General features: G+C 43.0%; 1 protein-coding gene across 1 annotated transcript in view; it reads right to left on the reverse strand.

Moving 5' to 3' along the window:
* The window catches only part of LOC140064634 (uncharacterized), an 80,409-nt gene extending 55,508 nt beyond the window's left edge, over positions 1–24,901 (reverse strand). Inside the window, exon 1 of the mRNA XM_072111715.1 lies at positions 24,732–24,901. The gene's annotated coding sequence lies outside the window, so the exon portion shown is untranslated. The remainder of the gene's footprint in view (positions 1–24,731) is intronic.
* Positions 24,902–26,185: the final 1,284 nt, after the last annotated feature.

The raw sequence follows: 26,185 nt of genomic DNA on the forward strand, positions 1-26,185 counted from the left end.
GCCTTTTGTCGCCTAGGCTCAGCAGTTTGAGCACCGCCTGCTGTCGCTTAGCGACGGCACTGCTGCTGTGCCTAGAGCTACCGACTGATGGCGCCGTGCCCACGGATGGTAGTTCGGAGGAGGAGGTGGAGGAGGGGTGGGAGGAGGAGGAGGCATAGTAGGCCTGAAACACCTGGACCGAGGTAGGCCCCGCAATCCTCGGCGTCGGCAGTATATGAGCAGCCCCAGGGTCAGTCTCGGTCCCAGCCTCCACCAAGTTAACCCAATGTGCCGTCAGCGATATATAGTGGCCCTGCCCGGCAGCACTCGTCCACGTGTCCGTGGTCAGGTGGACCTTGTCAGAAACGGCGTTGGTCAGGGCACGGATGATGTTGTCTGACACGTGCTGGTGCAGGGCTGGGACGGCACATCGGGAAAAGTAGTGGCGGCTGGGGACCGAATACCGAGGGGCGGCCGCCGCCATGAGGTTGCGAAAGGCCTCGGTCTCTACTAGCCTATAGGGCAGCATCTCCAGGCTAAGCAATCTGGAGATGTGCACATTAAGGGCTTGGGCGTGCGGGTGGGTTGCACTATATTTGCGTTTCCGCTCCAGCGTCTGGGGTATGGAGAGCTGAACGCTGGTGGATGCTGTGGAGGATCGTGGAGGCGACGATGGGGTTTTTGGGCCAGGGTCCTGGGCAGGGGGCTGACTAGCAGCTGACACAGGGGAAGGAGCAGTGGTGTGCACGGCCGGAGGTGAACGGGCTTGTTGCCACTGAGTGGGGTGCTTAGCATTCATATGCCTGCGCATACTGGTGGTAGTTAAGCTAGTAGTGGTGGAACCCCTGCTGAGCCTGGTTTGGCAAATGTTGCACACCACAGTCCGTCGGTCATCCGGTGTTTCCTTAAAGAACCTCCACACTTCTGAAGATCTAGCCCTCGCCGCAAGAGCCCTCACCACGGGAGCTTCACTAGTTGACAGTGGCGCTGATGCACCAGCTCTGGCCCTGCCTCTCCGTCTGGCCCCACCACTGCCTCTTCCAACCTGTTCAGGTCGAGGACTCTCCTCCGTCTCAGAAGCACTGTGTTCACCCGGCCTCTCAACCCAGCTTGGGTCTGTCACCTCATCATCCTCCGATCCCTCAGTCTGCTCCCCCCTCGGACTTCCTGCCCTGACAACAACTTCCCCACTGTCTGACAACCGTGTCTCCTCATCGTCGGACACCTCTTTACACACTTCCACTACGTCAAGAAGGTCATCATCACCCACAGACTGTGACTGGTGGAAAACCTGGGCATCGGAAAATTGCTCAGCAGCAACCGGACAAGTGGTTTGTGACTGTGGGAAGGGTCCAGAAAACAGTTCCTCAGAGTATGCCGGTTCAAATGGCAAATTTTCCTGGGAGGGGGCAGACTGGGGGGGAGGAGGCTGAGGTGCAGGAGCTGGAGGAGTGGGGATTTCGGTGACATGGGTGGACTGCGTGGAAGACTGACTGGTGGTGGACAAATTGCTCGAAGCATTGTCAGCAATCCACGACATCACCTGTTCGCACTGTTCTGGCCTCAACAGTGCTCTACCACGAGTCCCAGTAACTTCAGACATGAACCTAGGGAGTGTAGCTCTGCGGCGTTCCCCTGCTCCCTCATCAGCAGGTGGTGTCTCACCCCGCCCAGGACCACGGCCTCTGACCCCTGCAGTAGTTGGACGCCCACGTCCCCGCCCTCGTCCTCTACCCCTAGCCCTGGGGTTAAACATTTTTAAAATGAGAGTTATAACTTTTTTTTTTTTTTTACTTTTTTTTTTTTTTTTTGTGTGTTTTTTTTGTGTTTTTTGTTTTTTTTTGTGTTTTTTGTTTTTTTTTGAGTTTTTAGAACCAAACAATCCTATCCTATTGCTATGGCTATTTTCTAGCCAAGTATCAAAGGAAGCACACTACTATGCCAGATGAGATGACACTGAGTTATTGCCTAATAGAAATCCAACCCCTACTGAATTTTGCCACTTCAGCCTTTGCTATGGATATGTGCGCCACTAAGCGCAGAACACAGCGGTCGCAAGTCTCACTACAAATTGCTCAGAATTGGCAAGTACATGCACTGCAGAAACTACAGCCACCAGCAGATCAACCAGAAATCAAATATATAGAACGCTACTGTAGGCTTCAAGAAGCTATTTGTATTCTCCTATGGCTATTTTCTAGCCAAGTATCAAAGGAAGCACACTACTATGCCAGATGAGATGACACTGAGTTATTGCCTAATAGAAATCCAACCCCTACTGAATTTTGCCACTTCAGCCTTTGCTATGGATATGTGCGCCACTAAGCGCAGAACACAGCGGTCGCAAGTCTCACTACAAATTGCTCAGAATTGGCAAGTACATGCACTGCAGAAACTACAGCCACCAGCAGATCAACCAGAAATCAAATATATAGAACGCTACTGTAGGCTTCAAGAAGCTATTTGTATTCTCCTATGGCTATTTTCTAGCCAAGTATCAAAGGAAGCACACTACTATGCCAGATGAGATGACACTGAGTTATTGCCTAATAGAAATCCAACCCCTACTGAATTTTGCCACTTCAGCCTTTGCTATGGATATGTGCGCCACTAAGCGCAGAACACAGCGGTCGCAAGTCTCACTACAAATTGCTCAGAATTGGCAAGTACATGCACTGCAGAAACTACAGCCACCAGCAGATCAACCAGAAATCAAATATATAGAACGCTACTGTAGGCTTCAAGAAGCTATTTGTATTCTCCTATGGCTATTTTCTAGCCAAGTATCAAAGGAAGCACACTACTATGCCAGATGAGATGACACTGAGTTATTGCCTAATAGAAATCCAACCCCTACTGAATTTTGCCACTTCAGCCTTTGCTATGGATATGTGCGCCACTAAGCGCAGAACACAGCGGTCGCAAGTCTCACTACAAATTGCTCAGAATTGGCAAGTACATGCACTGCAGAAACTACAGCCACCAGCAGATCAACCAGAAATCAAATATATAGAACGCTACTGTAGGCTTCAAGAAGCTATTTGTATTCTCCTATGGCTATTTTCTAGCCAAGTATCAAAGGAAGCACACTACTATGCCAGATGAGATGACACTGAGTTATTGCCTAATAGAAATCCAACCCCTACTGAATTTTGCCACTTCAGCCTTTGCTATGGATATGTGCGCCACTAAGCGCAGAACACAGCGGTCGCAAGTCTCACTACAAATTGCTCAGAATTGGCAAGTACATGCACTGCAGAAACTACAGCCACCAGCAGATCAACCAGAAATCAAATATATAGAACGCTACTGTAGGCTTCAAGAAGCTATTTGTATTCTCCTATGGCTATTTTCTAGCCAAGTATCAAAGGAAGCACACTACTATGCCAGATGAGATGACACTGAGTTATTGCCTAATAGAAATCCAACCCCTACTGAATTTTGCCACTTCAGCCTTTGCTATGGATATGTGCGCCACTAAGCGCAGAACACAGCGGTCGCAAGTCTCACTACAAATTGCTCAGAATTGGCAAGTACATGCACTGCAGAAACTACAGCCACCAGCAGATCAACCAGAAATCAAATATATAGAACGCTACTGTAGGCTTCAAGAAGCTATTTGTATTCTCCTATGGCTATTTTCTAGCCAAGTATCAAAGGAAGCACACTACTATGCCAGATGAGATGACACTGAGTTATTGCCTAATAGAAATCCAACCCCTACTGAATTTTCCCACTTCAGCCTTTGCTATGGATATGTGCGCCACTAAGCGCAGAACACAGCGGTCGCAAGTCTCACTACAAATTGCTCAGAATTGGCAAGTACATGCACTGCAGAAACTACAGCCACCAGCAGATCAACCAGAAATCAAATATATAGAACGCTACTGTAGGCTTCAAGAAGCTATTTGTATTCTCCTATGGCTATTTTCTAGCCAAGTATCAAAGGAAGCACACTACTATGCCAGATGAGATGACACTGAGTTATTGCCTAATAGAAATCCAACCCCTACTGAATTTTCCCACTTCAGCCTTTGCTATGGATATGTGCGCCACTAAGCGCAGAACACAGCGGTCGCAAGTCTCACTACAAATTGCTCAGAATTGGCAAGTACATGCACTGCAGAAACTACAGCCACCAGCAGATCAACCAGAAATCAAATATATAGAACGCTACTGTAGGCTTCAAGAAGCTATTTGTATTCTCCTATGGCTATTTTCTAGCCAAGTATCAAAGGAAGCACACTACTATGCCAGATGAGATGACACTGAGTTATTGCCTAATAGAAATCCAACCCCTACTGAATTTTCCCACTTCAGCCTTTGCTATGGATATGTGCGCCACTAAGCGCAGAACACAGCGGTCGCAAGTCTCACTACAAATTGCTCAGAATTGGCAAGTACATGCACTGCAGAAACTACAGCCACCAGCAGATCAACCAGAAATCAAATATATAGAACGCTACTGTAGGCTTCAAGAAGCTATTTGTATTCTCCTATGGCTATTTTCTAGCCAAGTATCAAAGGAAGCACACTACTATGCCAGATGAGATGACACTGAGTTATTGCCTAATAGAAATCCAACCCCTACTGAATTTTCCCACTTCGGTCTTTGCTATGGATATGTGTGCCACTAAGAGCTAAACACAACGGTAGCAAGTCCCCCTGCTAATTCCTCACAAAATGGTAAAAGATGCAAATTAAAATAAAAAAAGTAGAACGTTATTGTAGCCCTAAGAAGGGCTGTTGGGTTCTTTGAGAATCACTCCTGCCTAACAGTAAGCTAATAGAACACCCTAACGCTTTCCCTGACCAGCAGCAGCTCTCTCCCTAGCGGCATCCAGAGACAGAATGATCCGAGCAGCGCGGCCAGCGGCTAGTCTATCCCAGGGTCACCTGATCTGGCCAGCCAACCACTGCTATCGACGTGTAAGGGTACCACGTCATGCTGGGTGGAGTGCAGAGTCTCCTGGCTTGTGATTGGCTCTGTTTCTGGCCGCCAAAAAGCAAAACGGCGGGAGCTGCCATTTTCTCGAGCGGGCAAAGTATTCGTCCGAGCAACGAGCAGTTTCGAGTACCCTAATGCTCGACCGAGCATCAAGCTCGGACGAGCATGTTCGCTCATCTCTAACTGTCAGTGATGCGTAGTGTTATATACATATTATACTGTACATGTGCATGTGTCCTTCCTCTCCATTCCATAGTAGGTGAGTGTTCGAAATTCTGGAGCACAGCGCTCCGGTATCTCCAGGACTCCGCTTCAATGTCTATGCTCCCATATTCAATGGAGTAGAAGACATGAGCTTTACCTGGTGCTTCACCCATTAGAGAGAACAGGATCCCGATTCTTGTGATCAATGGTCCCAGCAGTCAGACCCCCCACCAATCAGATTGTTGTGGATAGAGGCTAACAATCAGACTTACTAAAACCCCTTTAACCCCTTCACGCTCCATGGCGGATATATCCGCCACGGAGCGCAGTGACTTAGCGCTCAGTGGCGAAAATATCCGCCACGGCGCTTATGCCAGCTCGGCTCTGGATCAGAGCCAAACCGGCATCGGGAAACACGGGGTGCCGGCTGTAACTAATAGCCAGTGTAACACCCACGATCAGAGTTGTCTCCGATCGCGGGTGCTTAACCCGTTAAATGCCGCGGTCAGTGCGACCGCGGCATCTAACATGCATCTGGGGGGTCTGTCCCCCACGATCGCCCCCCCCCGAACCGTTGCTATAGCAACTCTGGGGTCCGATCTGGACCCCAGAGTTACTTGCAAGAATTGCCGGTAAGATGGCTTCTGTGACGTCATCTTACTGGCACAGTGCCAGCCTATGCAAGTGTATAGGCTGACACTGATAATACTCTGCAATACATCAGTTTCCGCTAAAGATATTTTCTGCATTGTGTGCACAGGATTATCATCAATCCTATATACTACACAGTCTCCGGAATACACTGCAGATTTCTTGTGCTGAAATTCCAGTAAGTGTCAGCTTGGCAATTGTATTGGTGAATATTGTAGTGCTGAGTTTTACACCACAATGATATTAGAGGTTTGTTAGTAGCAGTAGGACTGTGAAAAAAGCATTTGTAGTCTCGGATTGTAGCTGGACTTGCAACCCTAGGAGAGTGTCCTCACATTGTTGTGTTATATCTGCACTCAGACTGCCCCCCTGTGCTGTGATATCTAACCAGAATCCCACTTCTACTCTTACTCAGGGCAGGGGAAGGGTCTGTGATGTGTTCAGTGAAGAGGTCTCACACCCCAGTGCACTCCAGTGTTCCAAGTCCAGCTACAACCCTGGAATATAAATCCATGTATTACAGTCCTGTTGCTACTAACAACAAGGACATGGCTACACCGTTCTCCAGGGATAATACCTTAGGCCCAGTTTTATTATTTGCTCTAATTTTTAGTTATTAGCATCAGTTATTGAGAGCCAATAGCAGGAGCGGTCAAATACACAGAACAGGTGCAACTCTTTCCAGTGACAATATGAAGGTATAAGGAAAAGACTTGCTCCTGTTCTGTTTGTTTGACCACTGCTGGTTTAGGCTCAAAATAACTGATGCAAATAACTGATGACCTGACAGAGATGTGAACTGGGTCCAGCACTGGCTGTAACTTCTTATGGTCAGAACTGCTGGAAGACCCTTTAAAATATTTTCTTTTATACTAAAACAAGAAATGAAGAGGACACACAGTGAGATTTCTAATGTCATTTTTATTATTCTCTATTTTTAAAGTCATTGATCCAGAAGAAGGCAAAAAACCTGGACACAGTTTTCAGTCTCAGGCAAAAATTCCTTCTTGACCCCGGGAAAAGGCGATCGGTTTTGAATCCCTGGATCACGACTATAATATAACAATTATAATTACTATTAAATTACTAAAACTATTACACTATTATTACTGCTCTATATTGTTCTAGATTTATCTTATAATTTTATAATAAATCCCTAAACCTAAACATTTTGATCCAGAAGAAGGCAAAAAACCTGGACACGATCTTGTGCCACAGGGAAAAATTCCTTCTTGACCCCTGGAAACGGCGATTGGTTCTGAAACCCTGGATCAAATGTATTATAATTACTCAAGTAACTATATTATAATAGTCTGTCCCTATAATACTACTAGGCGTTGGACCTCGTCCAATGGGGCGGTGCTGGACTGTGGAGCGGGTCCGTGCCAGATACAGGTGCAGGATATATGGGTTATTACTATCCTATTTTTATTTAAATAATTCTATGAAAATATTTGTAATATAACGCTATAACTAAATAACTACTATTATTATCACTATATTATTACTATGTTGTTTTATTACTTTATTTTTCTTGCTTTTACTACTATAATATTCTATTATTACTACTACTACTACTATTTTATCATTACTATAATATTCCTATTATTATGACTACTTTATTATTACTAAAATATATCTATTACTATGACTAATGACTATAACTACTATATTTATATATTTTTTCCTCTTTTTTTTTTTACTACTATAATATTCCTAATTTATTATTACTGTACTATATTACTACTATTATTGTGACTACATTATAATTAAATTTTATTACTACAATATTACTACTATTGTTAGGCCTATTTTATTATGCCTATTTTATTATTACTATATAATAAAATAGTCATAATAGTAATAATAAAATAGGCATAAAATAGGCATAATAATAGTAGTATAGTCATAGTGATATTAATAATATTGTTATATACATATATATATATATATATATACTTAATATTAATATGACTATACTATACTATTACTGCTATTATTATGCCTATTTTGTATGACTATTATGACTATGACTAGTCATAGTAATATTAATAATAATAAATATGAATATTAATAAATATTAATCATAAATAATATACTTAATGAATAATAAAAAATGTATAAATAATAATATTAATACAATTAATTATTTCTTACTAATAGTAGTAATAGTATAGTATAGCCATAGTAATATTAATAATAATTTATTATTAACATTTATTAATATTAATATTTATTATAACTATTACTATGACTATACTTAATAATTAATTAATAAATAATTGTTATGTATAACAATTATTTATTATTAATTATATAATATTAATGAATTATAAATAATAATATACTTAATAAATAATTAAATAATAATATTAATAACATTTATTATTTATTATTAATAGTAGTAATAGTATAGTATAGTCATAGTAATATTAAAAATAATTATTTATTATTAATATTTATTAATATTAATATTTATTAATATTAATATTTATAACTATTACTATGACTATACTTAATAATTATTAATAATAAATAATTGTTATGTATAACAATTATTTATTATTAATTATTTAATATTAATAATTAACTATAAATAATAATGTACTTAATAAATAATAATAAATAATTACATAATAATATTAATAACATTTATAATAATTAAATAATAATATTAATAACATTTATTATTTATTATTAATAGTAGTAATAGTATAGTCATAGTAATATTAATAATTATTATTTATTGTTAATATTTATTAATATTAATATTTATTATTGATATTACTATGACTATATTATTATTATTCCTATGGGTTTTTCTACTACTATATTTTTCCTTTTTTTCTTACTTCTATAATATTACTATTTTTTAATTACTATATTACTATATTACTACTCTTGTACTGACTGCATTATAATAAAATTCTATTACTATAATATTACTATTATTATGCTTATTTTATTATCACTAATAGTTTTTCATTTTTTAACTAAAATATTACTATTATTAATATATTATTAATACTTCATTATTACTATAATATTACTATTATTATTACTACTATTTTTTGTACTCCATAAATACTATTATTAAACTATATTATTAATACTTTATTAATACTCTATTATTATTACTATATCACTATGACTCTATTATTATATAATTACCAATAATCCTCCAGCAGCCATCTTGCACTGATGAAACATTGGCTGCCTGGGAGCAGGATCTTCAGCCAGGATCTTCTCTGGTGGCTGAGTAGAAATTGGCAGGTGCTGTGCTGCCTCATCCTGCGTCTTCTTGGGGGCTCTGCTTCCTCTTCAGAGTCTTCCTCCCTTTTCCTCTTCTTCACCTGTAGTTTGATGAAGCATGGCCGCTCTTCTTCCTCATCGGAGTCAGCACAGAGCTCTCTGACCATGGCCGCTCTAAGTAACAGAGTCCTGTCCATGGCTCTTGCTCTAGGAGGTTCTTCTTCTTTTCGGAGGAATTGCTGCTGGGCTGCAGGGTTGGTCGGCATCAGGCGCTCCATCTTGAACAGGGGAGATGGAAGGAGTCCAGCGCAGAAGGCCAGCCGTCTCAGAAGCTCTTCCGGAGGGATGCTGGCGTAGACTGAAGAGGAAGAACAACAATATCAATTATTATTCTGTAACATCTCCATAGAAGAGGTCTTAGATATTAGATTGATGGGGTCTTACACCCAGCACCCCCACAGATCAGCGGATATACAGAGAAGGGACCAGGAAGAAGACAGCGCCGTTCTCTATGTAGTGCTCAGACCAGCCAAACTGCAGTGACACTGCTCAGCCACTACACAGAGAATGGCGCTGTCTGCTTTCTGTTTATCAGCTGATCTGTGGAGGAGATGGGTGTTCACTCCCCATCAACCTGATATTCATGATTTTAGCAAAGTCCCTGCCAGTCTACTTACACGATCCATAGTCGGGGGAATATCCAGTGTCCATTTTCTTTCTTCTCTCGTAACAGTCTGAAGATAACGGATTTTTTTTCCTGGTTCAAAACTAAACAGTGCAATCCTATTGGCTGTTCATTCATACTGTTGCTATGGTGACAGATGCAGCTGACAAGACACTATTTTCAGTAGAAATGATTATAATAACTTTCCTTTTATATTATCTAAACTATAATGGGAAATAAAAAGCATCTGCTGGGTGATGTTTAGGTTTCTCTAGATATGAATATACTCAGTGCTGCAGCAGCCAGTCCTGCCAGTCTCTTCTTACATGTATATGGCGGGTGATTACTAGAGACATTTGCTGGCTTCAGCATCATGTTATATCCCTGGCATCAGGCCTCTCATCACCGAGCCACAATGCCAGTTATACACCTCCCAACTTTTGGGCAGAAGAAAGAGGGACAAAAAGTCCCTCCCTTTTGCCTTAAACCACGCCCATTATCCCACCCTTTGCCCCACCTAGAAACATAACGCAACATGAGGAGGCTGGAGGAAAACCAAATGTAAAGGAGGTTAAAATGTAAGAGGGGTTTTATGTTTATATGTAGCAGAGTTACATTAGGTAGTATTATACTGGTCCATAGGGGGGGGGGGGGTCCACAGTAAGGGGGTGTTTTGCTATGAAGGGGCCATTACGGTCAATATTATAGTATGCTTTCGGGTGGGGCAATGGGCGTGTTTTGGAAAATACGGGGAGGGGCTTTCTCCCATCTTTCTCCTACCCAAAAGTTGGGAGGCATGACCACTGGGAACCTAAATGTGACCACTAACCCTAAGCCAACTACACCTAGTCCTACTAACCCTAAACTACTGGACCACCAACATATACAGTGCCATTTATAATTAAAGGGGTTATCTGAGGTGAGAGAGATCGGGGCGTCAAAACAAGAGAGCAGTTGTACTTCCCTCGTCTGCTGCTCCGGTCCAGGGCTGTACGTCCCACCACTCCTTGACTGCATGTATACAGAGGCGCAGCAGTGACATCACAACCAGAACGGCAGCCGCTGCAGGTACTGGCTGTGGTCAGTGTAAGGCTGCATTCACACTACCGCAAGGGGGACGTATATACGGGCGACGTATATATGGCCGATATACGTCCCCCATAGACGGCAATGGGCGCGTGGCGCCCTACCGTACCCTGTGAAAAAATAGGACATGTCCTATTTTTTCAGGGCATACGGCGCCGTGCGTCATGTATCCCTATGGAGAGGGTCGGGGGTGAGCAGCGCTCTCCCCCTCCTCCTCTCCCCGCGCGCTGCCGTGTGCCCACCGTGCTACGGTACGGCAGGCACCAGTCGTGTGAATCCAGCCTAACACATAGCTTGCAGGAAGAGGCTGCACAGGGGGCACTCTGGTGGTGACGTCACTGCTGTATCTCTGTATACATACAGACCGGGGGATATGGGAGAGTGCTGCAGGTCCTGGCTGTGGTCAGTGTAACACTTGCACAGGCTGCAGGCAGAGGCTGCACAGGGGGTGCTGTGGTGGTGACATCAATGCTGTATCTCTGTATACATACAGACCGGGGGTAATGGGGACAGTGCTGCAGGTCCTGGCTGTGGTCAGTGTAACACTTACACAGGCTGCAGGCAGAGGCTGCACAAGGAGCACTGTGGCGGTGACATCCAGGGCCGGATTATAGGCGGGGCTCACGGGCTCGAGCCCCGGGGCCCCACCATCTTACCCCCCCTAGGGGCCCCCACCAGATCACACCCCCCGGGCCACCCGTCTGAGATGTCCGCTCCCAGACTCAGGTGACCGCCTCCCCGCTCATCCCCCTGCACCACAGAGACGCCCCCGTCAAAGGTGACACCGCTTCCACCTCCCAGGCCGCCCCCTCAGCACAGGTGACACCGCCTCCAGGGCCGCCCCCCACGGCACAGGTTACAGCCCTCCCGCCCGCCGATCCCCATGCATGCGTGGCCGAGCAACCAACCCCCGCTGGCCCATCTGAACAAGTTAAACCCGCTCGATTGCCCCGCCCCCCGCTCGAACAGGCACCCACCGCCCCCCTTCACAACCCCGGCCGAACAAGAGAGCCCGACACAGGTGACCGCCTGCCGGCCCGCCCATCCCCCGCCGTGCCTGGCCGTAACATCAACCCCCCCTGCTCGAACAAGGACCCGCCGCCCCTCCCCGGCCGAACAAGCGACCCCCCCCCCCACTCCGCTCCCTGCTTGAAAAAGCACCTGGCGCCCTGCTCCCCGTCTGAACAATAGTCACCCCCCCCCCCCCCCGCATGAAAAAGCACCCGGCGCCCCCCCCCGTCCGAACAAATGACACCCCCCCGCGTGAACAAGCACCGCCGACCCCCTCCCAGCTGAACAACAACCGAAAGACCCCCAACCCGCCTGAACACCCACCTGAAGCCACGGCCGGTCACCCTAAAAGGTAAGTATATACATATGTATTTATTTGTGTGTATATATGTATATACAGTGTATATATGTATATACTGTTTATTTATTTGTATATACTGTTTATTTATGTGTATATATGTATATACTGTTTATGTGTATATATGTGTATATATGTATATACTGTTTATGTGTATATATGTATATACTGTTTATGTGTATATATGCGTATATTTGTATATACTGTTTATTTATGTGTATATATGCATCTACTGTGTATATACTGTTTATTTATGTGTATATATGTATATACTGTGTATATGGGTATATATGCATCTACTGTGTATATACTGTGTTTATGGGTATATATGCATCTACTGTGTATATACTGTTTATATGGATATATATGCATCTACTGTGTATATACTGTGTATATGGGTATATATGCATCTACTGTGTATATACTGTGTATATGGGTATATATGCATCTACTGTGTATATACTGTGTATATGGGTATATATGCATCTACTGTGTATATACTGTGTATATGGGTATATATGCATCTACTGTGTATATACTGTGTATATGGGTATATATGCATCTACTGTGTATATACTGTGTACATGGGTATATATGCATCTACTGTGTATATACTGTGTACATGGGTATATATGCATCTACTGTGTATATACTGTGTACATGGGTATATATGCATCTACTGTGTATATACTGTGTACATGGGTATATATGCATCTACTGTGTATATACTGTGTACATGGGTATATATGCATCTACTGTGTATATATTGTGTACATGGGTATATATGCATCTACTGTGTATATACTGTGTACATGGGTATATATGCATCTACTGTGTATATACTGTGTACATGGGTATATATGCATCTACTGTGTATATACTGTGTATATGGGTATATATGCATCTACTGTGTATATACTGTGTACATGGGTATATATGCATCTACTGTGTATATACTGTGTACATGGGTATATATGCATCTACTGTGTATATACTGTGTACATAGGTATATATGCATCTACTGTGTATAGATGCATATACTGTATTTATACATGCATATATGTGTGTACATTTAAATTATATTTATATATTATGCTGGGTATATGGTATGTATGTATATGCTCTATATACTATATGTGTATTTGCAGTATGTGTGTATATACTTTATGAGTTTGTATATACTCTGTGTATTAGTGTATAAATGTATATGAGTGCATAAATGTGTGTGTATATATGGGTGCAAGTATATGCGTGTAGAACTTTATCTGTGTGTATATAAGTATATAAAGGTGTGTATATATCAGTCTGGGGGCGAGGCGGCTGTATGTAGCTGTGTTACTGGGGATGAGGCGGCTGTATGTAGCTGTGTTACTGGGGGCCAGGCGGCTGTATGTAGCTGTGTTACTGGGGGCCAGGCAGCTGTATGTAGCTGTGTTACTGGGGGCCAGGCGGCTGTATGTAGCTGTGTTACTGGGGGCCAGGCGGCTGTATGTAGCTGTGTTACTGGGGGCGAGGGGGCTGTATGTAGCTGTGTTACTGGGGGTGAGGCGGCTGTATGTAGCTGTGTTACTGGGGGTGAGGCGGCTGTATGTAGCTGTGTTACTGCTGGGATAGTGGAAAGGAAGCAGGAGGACGTGTATGCACGCTGCACTCAGTGGGGGCCCCCACCAACCTTAATCCGGCCCTGGTGACATCACAGCTGTATCTCTGTATACATACAGACCGGGGTGATGGGGGCACAGGGGGGGGGGGGGCACAGGACAAGAGGCCACAGGAGCAGGCAACAGGAAGAGGAGTTTCGAGGACAGGAGGCCACAGGTAAAGGAGTATGGATGACAGGAGGAGGATACAGGAGGAGGCGACAGGACAGGGGGCTACAGGCGGAGGCAACAGAAAGAGGAGGATGGAGGATAGGAGGCCACAGGTAGAAGAGGATGCAGGACAGGAGGCCACAGGTAGAGGAGGATACAGGACAAAGGCCACAGGTAGAGGAGGCCATGTGAGGAGGGGTCGGGTTAGGAGTACATATAATATTATGTATAATTTTGGGCAGGTAAATAAAAATGGAAAACATTGTCCTCACAGCACTGTGACCGGGTGCCATAGACGTCTATGGGGACTGTGATCCAGATACAAATTGTGCGTCCAGGTCACGGTCCTCATTGCATTAGTTTGCATGAGGCCTAAATGAATTGATCACAGTCCTGTTGCTACTTACAACGCACCAAAGTTCAATTACACATCTCTCCTTCGACAATATCTACCACTATCTTCAGTCCAGTAACATCTCTGCTTGCTGACATTGAAAAAATATTATTTACTGAACACAAGGGTTTAGTTCTAAATACATCAGTGCTCAGGGAGGAGAGATTGTGGACGTACTTGAAATACATTTCATAATGCTATTGAATCATATCTTGTGAACACGGCCTTAAAGAACATCTACCACCAGTCCTAATTAGGCTGCTTGTTCAGTCTAGAGGATGAATTTATTAGATGTACGTTCCTCCGACGTCCACCAGGTGTCGCTGCTGTGCTGAAGTCCGCCGAGGCCCTCCGGAATGCACTGAAGTTTACCGGCCTATACCCGGTGAAGGTAAGCGCGAGTCCAGCGTCACTTTTTTTAAAAAAAATGCGGCTGTTTTTCCGAATCCGTCGGGTTTTCATTTGGCCACGCACCCCCCATTTCCGTTGCGTGCATGCCGGCGCCGATGCGACACAATCCGATCGGATGCGCCAAAATCCCGGGACAATTCAGGGAAAATCGGTAACCCGTCAGGAAAACGCGAATCAGGCCCTTAGTAAATGACCCCCAATGTATAGATAATTCATTTTTGGGGTCCAGAGCTTATTTAAGAGATTTAATTAACTATTTCAAGGGGGATACAAACAAAATTATCAATTTTTATTTTGGATTTTTAGCACGTTTCTTTCCCCCGCTCACCGTAACATAAAACTAATATTTTATCTTTATTCTCTGGTTCACTACGATTGAGGTGATACCTCATTTATGTAGTTTTTCTTGTCTTTGCTTAATTTTAATGAGCAAAACCAATATTGGAGAAAATCACGAACTATCGACAACATTTCAGGGCCATAACTTCTGTACTTTTATGTTGTCAGATCTGGTTGAGGGCTTATTTTTAACAAAAAGAGTTGTTCTTTTCAGTTGTATCATATTTTATCATCTAACTTTTTTTGATCACTTTTTAGAACATTTTTTGTGAGGGTGTTTGATTAAAAATTGTATATTACGAGAGTTTTTTGTGGTTTTTTTTTATGTCATTCACGTTCAATATTGTTCAACATAGGGGGACTTTCACGGTCCCTCTCAAACCGTTGGAGGGCCGGACCAAAGTTTAAAAATAAAAAAATACGAAATTCCCTTGTACACTGCACATATCTTATTTTAAAAAATACAAAGCAGGAACAAATTCAATATTTAAAGTAAAGAGCAAGTACTTACCAGCATCTCAATGGGAAGTATGGGCCTGCTTTTGGTCGATAAAATGGTCAATGTCCGGTTCCATGTTTGTTACCACTTAGTCTGGATCTATTCGGAGATTTTAGATGTGCTGCCAAATATGGTCGGCATTTTGAGTGCATGGTTCCGGAGATGAGGATATGTCTCAGAGGGGAGCGATGCATAGAAATTGTGCAAGCTGCTTGACTTGAACACGTCTTTCAGAGAGTCACAATTCTACAGCTCAGCCAGTTCCATTTGGTATCCATAGAAAATGGGTTACGGAAAAAGCTGTATGTCCTGTTCATGGAGGTGAAGCTCTTTAAATCTAAATTGGAACTCCTTTTCCAACTTTTCTAGTGACTCCACACATCCACACATCTTTCGGGAATTCAATCAGCGGTTTCTCTTCTAACAGCTTGTGAGTTGTGGGGAAACGGCAAAAATTTTCCTCCTTCACTCGCTTGATGAGGAGGCCTAATTTTATTCGGAATGCTTTTACCTGTGATGCCATATCACAGATGAGCTTCCCCTTTCCTTGAAGTTGCACATTGAAACTGTTGAGTAGCTCTGTTACATCATCTGTCAGAAAGGCGAGGTGCCATCTCCATTCTTCATCATTCAGTTCCGGTGCTTCCTTGTTTGTTGAAAGAAGAAAAGTTGTAATCTGTGGAAGCAAGTCATAGAAACGTCTCAAAACTCTCCCACGACTCAGCCAACGGACTTCTGTGTGGTGCAGAACATCTCCATAGGTAACATTTAGTTCAGACAGAAATTCCTGAAATTGTCTGTGGTTTAGTGCATTAGCTCTGATGAAGTTAAAGCAAGATACCACAATTTTCATAACAGAGTCCCACTTCAGTGATCTCCTACACAGCGCTTGTTGGTGGATGAGGCAGTGTATTCAGGGCCGATTCTAGCATATTTGCTGCCTGAGGCGAATATTAAAATGCTGCCCCCCACCCTCCCCATTGCCCGCTCCCTGTTAAGTAAATGCTAAAAACTTTACTAACAATTAACATCCCTACAGACAGCTCCCTGACACTGTGAGACTGACTGCAGGTCCTGGGAGTCATTGGTGGCGTCTAGTACCTTATACACGACAATCTCTTCCATCAGCAGGACTTTATTCCGGGTTCTCCAATCCATGAATAATCACTGCTGAGTTCACGGCCAGATATCTTCAGCTCCGTGCAGCATCTCCACCCGGGGTCCCTAAAAATACCACAGTCATATATATATATTCTACTTGAATTATAGCATGTACAGCACTAGAGATGAGCGAGCACTGAAATACTGGAGTGCTCGTTACTCGAGTCGAACTTTTTCTGATGCTCGAGTGCTCGTTTCAAATAACGAACTCCATTGAAATCAATGGGAGACTCGAGCATTTTTCAAGGGGACCAAGGCTCTGCACAGGGAAGCTTGGCCAAAAACCTGGAGACCTCAGAAAATGATGGAAACACCACGGAAATGGACAGGAAACAGCAGGGGCAGCATGAATGGATGCCTCTGAGGCTGCCTAATCGCACCATTATGCAAAAATTATGGGCAACAGCATGGCCATGACAGAGTGACAGAATGAAGCTAGATAGCATCTAAAACATCCAATAATTGACCCTGACACTATAGGGGACGGTATGCAGAGGCAGCAGCGGCAGGCTAGAGAGTGGTATGGCGACATACCCCAAATGGACTCAGGCTTCAAACCAATTTAAAAAATTCCTTTAGGCGAGGATAACATTTAGCAGTGTACTTATCAGTATTTGGCCTGGTTATGGCGGCAGAGAGGAACCAAAGGAGGTGAGGTATATTTAGTCGATAACACAGCATAGTGGCGACAGAGTGACCAAGTTCCATAACGTATCTGGTGAAACACACAAATAATGAGCCTGACACAGCTCGACTTTTGGAGGCAGCTATAGAGACGACTTTTGGAGGCAGCTATGGAGACGACGTGTGGAGGCTGCTATGGAGACAACATGAAGTGGCAGCTATGGAGACAACGTTTGAAGGCAGCTATGGAGACGGTGTTTGAAGGCAGCTAAGGAGACAGCGTGGGGAGGCAGCTATGGAGACGGCGTGGGGAGGCAGCTATGGAGACGGCGTGTGGAGGCAGCTATGGAGACATCGTGTGGAGGCAGCTATGGAGACGGCGTGTGGAGGCAGCTATGGAGACAGCGTGTGGAGGCAGCTATGGAGACAGCGTGTGGAGGCAGCTATGGAGACGGCGAGGGGTGGGCCGGGATATCTGTTGCCGGGGCTGTGCTCCTGATCTGTGTGCGATCGAGCACACAGCCTGTAACAGGATCGTGCTGTCTATGTGACAGCTCGATTGTGTACTGGGAAAGGGGCCCGATTATTATCAGTCTCCTGTCACAGTAGCAACTGTATACAGAGAGAGGCTGCAGGGAAGGTGCTGTATGCATCCTCTCTGCAGGTCTCTGTATACAGATCACTGATGACACTGATCCAATGGGCTCTTACCATTAGATCACTGTTATCTGTGATCTACATTTGAGTAAAGCAAGGAACACATATATTATGTGTTCCTCCCTAAATGTGCCTCTGTAAACAAAAAATAAAAAACCGCAGAAAATAACTTAAATAAAATTTCAGCAGCATCAGCCCCAGACTGGTCTGGGGGCCGCCATCAGCCATAGTCCTCTCTGTAGACAATAAGGCTGCATTCACACAAACGTATGCCCGCCAGGCCGTAGCCGTGCAGGCTTGCGGTCGTGCATACGTCCCCCATATGGTAGTGTGAATGAAGCCTAAGGGTGAGGTTATTACATACGTTTTCAAACGCATCACAACAGCTGAGAAGAGATTTGTCCAATTACATTGCTGTCAACATTGTGTTAACAAAACACATGCATCAATGCAATTTTACTGCAAGCGTTTTGTATTTAGCATATTTAGCAATATACTGTATCTCATATACATCCCCCTAGCTTAGCAATATACTGTATCCCATATACAGCCCCCCCAGCTTAGTAATATACTGTATCCCATATACAGCCCCCTAGCTTAGTAATATACTGTATCCCATATACAGCCCCCCAGCTCAGTAATATACTGTATCCCATATACAGCCCCCCAGCTTAGTAATATAATGTATCCCATATACAACCCCCCAGCTTAGTAATATAATGTATCCCATATACAGCCCCCCAGCTTAGTAATATACTGTATCCCATATACAGCCCCCCAGCTTAGTAATATACTGTATCCCATATACAGCCCCCCAGCTTAGTAATATAATGTATCCCATATACAACCCCCCAGCTTAGTAATATAATGCATCCCATATACAGCCCCCCAGCTTAGTAATATACTGTATCCCATATACAGCCCCCCAGCTTAGTAATATACTGCATCCCAAATACAGCCTCCCAGCTTAGTAATATACTGTATCCCATAAACAGCCCCCCAGCTTAGTAATATACTGTATCCCAAATACATTCCCCCCAGATTAGTAATATACTGTATCCCATGTACAGCCCCCCAGCTTACTAATATACTGTATCCCATATACACCAACCCAGCTTAGTAATATACTGTATCCCATATACAGCCCCCCCAGCTTAGCAATATACTGTATCCCATATACAGCCCCCAGCTTAGTAATATACTGTATCCCATATACATCCCCCCAGCTTAGTAATATACTGTACCCCATATACAGCCCCCAGCTTAGTAATATACTGTATCCCATATACACCAACCCAGCTTAGTAATATACTGTATCCCATGTACAGCCCCCCAGCTTAGTAATATACTGTATCCCATGTACAGCCCCCCAGCTTAGTAATATACTGTACCCCATATACAGCCCCCAGCTTAGTAATATACTGTATCCCATATACACCAACCCAGCTTAGTAATATACTGTATCCCATATACAGCCCCCCCAGCTTAGTAATATACTGTATCCCATATACAGCCCCCTAGCTTAGTAATATACTGTATCCCATATACAGCCTCCCAACTTAGTAATATACTGTATCCCATATACAGCCCTCCCAGCTTTGTAATATACTGTATCCCATATACAGCCCCCCAGCTTAGTAATATACTGTATCCCATATACAGCCCCCCAGCTTAGTAATATACTGTATCCCATATACAGCCCTCCCAGCTTTGTAATATACTGTATCCCATATACAGCCCCCCAGCTTAGTAATATACTGTATCCCATATACAGCCCCCCCCCCCAGCTTAGTAATATACCGTATACCCTTCAGCTGAAATCTGGCCACATATAAATATATAAAGCCTACCCTCTGGAAAAAAAGAATCTGGCCTTATATAATATATACAGCCCCCTATTATAAAATTATTATGGCCCCATATAATATATACAGCACCCCCCCAGTATAAAATGTTTTCTAGCCCCATATAATATATACAGTACCCACCCCCCACCCTACCAGTATAAAATGCCACCTCCCCACCCAATTATTAGTAAAATTTAATTAATGAAAGTACATGAAAAATAATAGAACATATACTCACCTCGATGCAGTCGGGTCCGGTCTTCGTGCGGGTCTTCTGAAACCCGTGGCTCCGCATAGTGACACAGGTGGTGTGATGTCATCATCGGGCGCCTGTGTCGCTATATAGAACGGAGCAACGCCAGCAGCCAGAAAGGCGCTGCGTCGCTCCACATATAAATTGCGTCTGTTTCTTAAAGGGACAGGCGCGATTTACTTTGCTGGTGGGCGATTCATGCATTAATGGGCGCCCGAATCGCCCTCTTTAGTGTGTTGAGTTTCGCCACTCTTTGAAGGGATCCGCACTCTGCTGCCTGAGGTGATATTTTCATCTCGCCTCATGGCAGATGCTGCCCTGTGGGTAGTATACAGGGCTTATTTATTGTGTATTTATAGTGTATTTATCTATTAAAGCTACAGAAATCCATTCTAATCATTACCTTACTGCTTGCAAACAAACCTTGGCGCTGTAAAATTACTCCTGTATCTGTGATGTGCCAGCACCTGAATGTGTGCATGTGCACCGAAAATAACATTGTTACCAGTTTTGTTAATAGCGAAAGACGTCCATGTGAGTAGTGAAAGACGCTTATGGCTAACCTTTCCCCTGGACCCACGTGGTAAGTAAACCAGTTTTTATACATATACACACCACCAGAGGCATACCAAAGGCACTTCATTATACTACTTGGATTAAACAACTGTACTATAATGGTGGATGGAGGCCACGGCTTGTCTTATGCCTACAGTACTATAAACAATATATACCTATAGATTGTGGATATGGACCTTTTTTGGATTTTTTTTTTTTTAATGACGCTATGTGTATATCTGCAGGTTTCATATGAGGAATATATTTTAAAGTGCATGGGCCCGGCACATTGATTATTGTGATACATTGTGATACATAGTTTTATGCTACTTTATTCATATTAAACAATAACAAATATCTTTCCAATTCAAACAAAGTTTTTTATTGTGGTTGTATACAGATGGTGCACTTTGCATTTTTATTTTGTTAACTTTTGAAACTTGATAGTATCCTATATACCCAGGAAAGCAAAGTTGCAGATGTGTTATCACCCTTCATCCTTTAATGTTTAACCACTAGCTGTAATTTTACACATTTGTAAGTGTAAGATTTGTAAGTCTTTTAACGTCATAATAAACTCAAAGGATCGGTTAAAAATGATGCCAATATAAAGCAGAGTTATGAGAAATGTTAGTAGCAAATTTTGGGTGATAAAACTATTTAATATAATAGATAATAGAGCTTACCAGTCTGCGTTCTAGAAACATGCTGGCGAGCTAATGTAACAGTTTGATATTATTGAGACCAAAAGAATATTAACAAACCTTTGTAATGTTCCTAGATGATTGGTAATTGGTGTTTGTATAACTATATTTAGTATATTATTAGATATATCCTTTGTATATCTTGGATTGTTGTGTTCAAATGAAATACATTAAAGGAAACCTACCATTTAGAATGGCAGGGGTAAGCTGTAAGTACCGAGCACCAGCTCAGGGTGAGCTGGTGCCGGTACTTACCTTCGTTAGTGTTATAAACCGCGGTATCGCGGTTTTAACACTTTTTAAACTCTAGAGCAGAACAGGCTTCGGCGCTGCGCACGCCTACATAGAAATAGCAGCGCCGAAGCCTCTCCTGCTCTAAAGTTTAAAAAGTGTTAAAACCGCGATACCGAGGTTTATAACACTAACAAAAGTAAGTATCGGCACCAGCTCACCCTGAGCTGGTGCTCGGTACTTACAGCTTACCCCTGCCATTCTAAATGGTAGGTTTCCTTTAATAAAGCATAGATAAAAAAAGGTAAGTAGCAGGTGATAATACTACATATTGCCTGATGATGTCACAATATATGGTGGTTGGCGATGGTATCCAGAACTACATTATGACGTCACATTGTCTGATGGGTTTAGCCTTCCAATTCCGTATAGAATGTCACTTGCCTAGGAGAAGAGGAGATAGAGGTATCTCTGTGGCAGGATTCTATCAAAAGACTTAGTTTTTTGGTGATTTTACAAGAGTTTGGAGTGCTTTCAGCCATTTTTGGCCTACAAACAAGAATGCCGAGGCGTTCTAGAAGAAGAACACGGGAGCGTCCATCAGCAGACCCCATGGCAGCCGAGGCTTTCCTGGACGACTCTCCTATAGCCAGCCGTACCCGGAGCAGATTGCGCCAACGGGAGAGAGGAATATCTCCGATGGACCAAGGCCCGCCAGAACGTAGGAGACGTACCACCTACAGGAGCCGTTCCCCTGTGAGATCTGGAGGTAGGAGTGCTGCACCCTCTAGCAGGCACCCTGATGATCCTCCTCCTTCTATTAATGATGATGGACTTTGTGCTGACCCTGAGGAGCCACCATCATGTCCTATCTGTTTAGAGGACTATGCAGGCGGAGCACACATCGTCCACCTTACCTGCTCACACGTGTTTCACAGACAATGCATCATTCGCTGGATGAGGGAAGGACATACCTGCCCGTTGTGTAGAGCAGAAATGGAAATGATCCCGGCCTGGATGGATGGTGTTGGATTCATCGAAATCCTCAGAAGTTCCACAATGCCTCAGCAAGGGCGAATAAGGATGTACTATGATAACCAATGGCGAAATATCACCTTTCTATGAGAGACCAATTTATAATACACCATCATATTTCAAGAAAGATCTCAAGTCATCACATCTCCTTCTGAGCCAGTGCAGCAGTTACCCTACCACCCGGACTGTATATATGGAGGCCTATCACCACTCCGTATCTATTCATCTTACTCTCTTTCCTATCTACCCTCTATTTACCCTTCCCCTATCTATTTACTCTCTATCTATCTATCTATCCTTCTATCTATCTTTCTATTTACTTGTCTGATCTGTTGAATGTCGAATTCAGTACAATAAACTTCTATTATGTAACTATGATTCTGTTTTTAGTCTTATTTCTTTGAGCATAGAATAGTTATACATCTTGTAAAAGCGGTGACCTCTCTACGATTTCTGTGTATATCAAATCCCAAACAATCCCCCTCACAATGAACCCATCAAACAATTAGTTTTTTTTCCCAATTCCAGTGAGTCTTGTATTGCACTCCAGGAAACAGGTGAGTATCTAGGAAGGGATCCGATCCCCCTGGATAACTGTGTAATCAATCCTAGAACTTCAAACTTCAAAATTTGAATATTAAACATCCTTTTTATTGCGGCATAGTACAGGAATGGCTGATGTTTCTACAAAATGTCTTTTTCAAACATGGTAACAAAGTATAAAATTGGTATAACATAAACATAATCTCAAAAATGTGTCAAAAGTATTACATTAACCCCTTCACGCTCCGTGACGGACATATCCGCCATGGAGCTGTAAAGGTTGTATGAAGAAGGCTCACGGGCTGAGCCCTCTTCATACAGAGATGGGCTTTGCTGCATATCGCAGCAAAGACCCATCGCTATCACCCGCGGTCAGTGCTTGCACCGATCGTGGGTGTTAACCTTTTCTTTGCCGCCGGCAAAGTCGCCGGCGGCACTTCAAATTTGGCGGCGCATGGGTTGCCATGGTAGCCTCGGGTCTTCATTTGACCCGAGGATACATGGCTTCTGCACATGCATTACAATGAGCCTGTGGCCTGTGGCTCATTGTAATGTATAGTGAGCAGAAATGCCATATACTGCGATACAGTAGTATTGCAGTATATGGCAGGAGCGGTCAGACCATCTAGGGTTAATGTACCCTAGAGGGTCTAAGAAATAGTGGGGAAAAAAAGAAAAAAAAAGTTTAAAAAATGTAAAAAAAATAATAAAATATTAAAAGTTCAAATCACCCCCCTTTCCCTAGAACTGATATAAAATATAATAAATAGTAAAAATCACAGACACATTAGGTATCGCCGCGTCCCAAAATGCCCGATCTATCAATATATATATATATATATATATATATATATATATATATATATATGTACAGCTATTACATGTCATACCTCTATATATACATGCATTACACTTATATATACAGCTATTACATGGCATACTTCTATATACACAAGCATTACACTTATATGTACAGCTATTACATGTCATACCTCTATATATACATGCATTACACTTATATATACAGCTATTACATGGCATACTTCTATATACACAAGCATTACACTTATATGTACAGCTATTACATGTCATACCTCTATATACACATGCATTACACTTATATATACAGTTATTACAAGTCATACCTCTATATACACACAAGCATTACACCTTTATATACAGCTATTACATGGCATACTTCTATATACACAAGCATTACACCTATATATACAGCTATTACATGGCATACTTCTATATACACAAGCATTACACCTATATATATACACATGCATTACACTTATATATATATACAGCTATTACATGTCATACCTCTATATACACACACATGACATGTTTTACACACATATACACATGACAAAACACATATAAACAGGGAACACACACACACACACACACATATATATACATAACAAGACACACACACACACACACATAGATATATATATATATATATATATACAGGGAAGACACATACATATACACATTACACTTACCTGATATCCAGCAGCAGGTCCAGGTCAGGCAGGGGATACATCATGGCAGTGGATGCAGCCGTCTCCTCTGTGCAGGAGGCCCGGGCTGGTGGGCAGGGCTTCTCAGGTCAGCTCTGCCGGGGTGCACCTCCAGGGAGAGTAGCCACAGGTTTGAATCTGGTGCTCTCGCTCCTCCCCCTCGCTCCTCCAGGCTGCCTCTGTGGTAGTGATACAGGAAGCGCTAGTAAGCGCTTCTTGTGTCACAGCAGTGCCGCACAGGACGTCCTGCGCGGTGCTGTCAGCAATAGTACTTGCATCTGAATGATGCAACTATTATTGTAAGTAGTAGCGGAGCAGCCTGGTAGCCTCCACAATGCTGCCACCTCCACCAGTAGGAGGCGTGCCGCCCTGAGGCAAAAGTATCAACTCGCCTCATGGCAGGTGCGCCCCTGAGTGCATTGTTATTGGATAAGATTGGTTATGTTTGTCCATCTCGGGTAATGAGAGCAATTACGCCTTTCTTAGACCCCACCATGCTAGGAGCACCATCTGCTGTCACACTGGCTAGTTTAGCCCAGTCCAGCTTCAAATCCTTCAGTTTGGCAAACTTTTTCATAGATATCCTCTCCTGTAGTTGTTCTTTGATGCTTTGCAGTGCAGCAAGTTCTTCTATTTAAACACCGTACCTATGTGGGATTTGGAGTGCTGCCGCTTACCACAGTTTTTGTTGCTAAATACTATAATACTGCCCCTATGTACAAGAATATATCTACTATAATACTACCCCCTATGTACAGGAATGTAACTACTATAATACTGCCCCCTATGTACAAGAATATAACTACTATAATTCTGCCCCTTATATACAAGTATATAACTACTATAATACTGCCCCCTATGTACAAGAATACAACTACTATAATTCCGCCCCTTATATACAAGAATATAACTACTATAATACTGCCCCCTATGTACAATAATATAACTACTATAATACTGCCCCCTTTGTACAAGAATATAACTACTATAATACTACCCCTATGTACAAGACTATAACTACTATAATACTGCCACCTGTGTACAAGAATATAATTGCAAAAAAACTGCCTCCTATGCACATGAGCGCTTTACATAGAGGGGGTGGCAGCAGTCCTGTGTAAGAAAACAAAGGTAGTCAGGCTGCAGCAGGCCAACGTAAAATATGGACCTATAGGGTGCAGAAGACCTGTGTAATTTATCCACACGGAAGCTGCACCCCATGGCAGCATATTATATGCAGGATATCCCTATCTTTCCTTCCACAGGACTTCTGTTGCTACCTCGTGTAAAGCAGAAAGTGTCAGACTTTGTACAGGATTGTCAGAAGTGACATTTAGCTTCTCACAGTTAATGATCGTCTCCATCAGGTATAAAAGTGCACTGATTCTCCAGGCTATCGCTTGTTGATAGAGAATTCACGCTCAAATGTAGTCGCT

The sequence above is a fragment of the Engystomops pustulosus genome, chromosome 6 (assembly GCF_040894005.1).
Source record: "Engystomops pustulosus chromosome 6, aEngPut4.maternal, whole genome shotgun sequence".
Taxonomy (NCBI): Eukaryota; Metazoa; Chordata; class Amphibia; order Anura; family Leptodactylidae; genus Engystomops; species Engystomops pustulosus.